Source organism: Onychomys torridus, chromosome 23 (assembly GCF_903995425.1).
Source record: "Onychomys torridus chromosome 23, mOncTor1.1, whole genome shotgun sequence".
NCBI lineage: Eukaryota > Metazoa > Chordata > Mammalia > Rodentia > Cricetidae > Onychomys > Onychomys torridus.
In genome coordinates this window covers 47906641-47907926 of record NC_050465.1, presented here as the reverse complement: position 1 = coordinate 47907926, position 1286 = coordinate 47906641, and the positions used below count along the sequence as shown (strand labels likewise).

Below are 1286 nucleotides of genomic sequence, written 5' to 3'. Positions count from 1 at the left end.
GGAGCAATGCGGCCTTCTTCACCCCTTCCCTTTATCTATTCCTCTCTGGCCCACAGACATTGAGGGTGGCACATTCAAGGAAGGTCCCCCCTCCACACGTACCTTAGCCAGTGCTCTGGAAGTGTCCTCACACAGTGTGCTTTACCAACCTAAGCACTTCTCAGTCTAATCCAGTTGATGATACTAACAGTCAGGGGATGGAGAAGTAGCTCAGTTGGCAGAGTGTTTCATGAGCAAGTACCAGGCTTTGGGGTCCATCTTTGCCCCTGAGTTAGCATCAACCAGGCATGGTAGCATGGTAACGCCTGTGTCTTAGTTTGGGTTCTACTGCTGTGAAGAGACGCCATGACAACAGCAACTCTTTAAGCTTTTTTATTTATTATGTACACAGTGTTCTTACATGTCTGCCTGCACACCAGAAGATGACACCAGATCTCATTACAGATGGTTGTGAGCCATCATGTGGTTGCTGGGAATTGAACTCAGGACCTCTGGAAGAGTAGTCAGTGCTCTTAACCGCTGAGCCATCCTTCCAGCCCAGACTACAGCAACCTTTTTTTTTTTTTTCTTGGAGCTGAGGATCGAACCCAGGGCCTTGTGCTTTCTAGGCAAGCGCTCTTACCACTGAGCTAAATCCCCAACCCCTAACATTCACAATTTTTTTTTCTTTTTTTTTTTTTCTGAGACAGGGTTTCTCTGTGTGGCTTTGTGCCTCTTCCTAGAACTCACTTGGTAGCCCAGGCTGGCCTCAAACTCAGAGATCCACCTGCCTCTGCCTCCCGAGTGCTGGGATTAAAGGCATGCACCACCACCGCCCGGCCCACAGCAACTCTTATAAAGAAAACATTTAATTGGGGTGGCTCACTTACAGATTCAGTGATTCAGTCCATTATCATGGTGGAAAGCATGGCAGTGTGCAGGCAGATGTGGTACTAGCTACATCTTGGTTTGCAGGGAACAGGAAGTCGACTGAAACATTGGGTGGTATCCTGAGCATAGGAAACCTCAAAGCCTGCCTCCACAGTGGCACATTTCCTCCAATAAGGTCATACCCACTCCACCAAAGCCAACCTCCTAATAGTGCCACTCCCTATGAGATTATGGGGGCCCAATGACATTCAAACTACCACAGCCTGTAACCTCAGCTCTTCAGAGAGGGCCACAGGAGGATGAGAAGTTCATGGTCCAGCTAGAGAGGTGGCCCAGCAGTAAAGAGCACTGGTTGCCCTTCCAGAGAACCCAGGTTTGATTCCCAGCACCCTCTGGCAGCTCATAACCATCTATAA

General features: G+C 48.9%; 1 non-coding gene across 1 annotated transcript; it reads right to left on the bottom strand.

The window, feature by feature from the left end:
- Positions 1-566: 566 nt before the first annotated feature.
- On the bottom strand, positions 567-642 carry Trnas-aga. The gene has a single exon. It is a non-coding gene; the product is annotated as a tRNA-Ser (tRNA).
- Positions 643-1286: the final 644 nt, after the last annotated feature.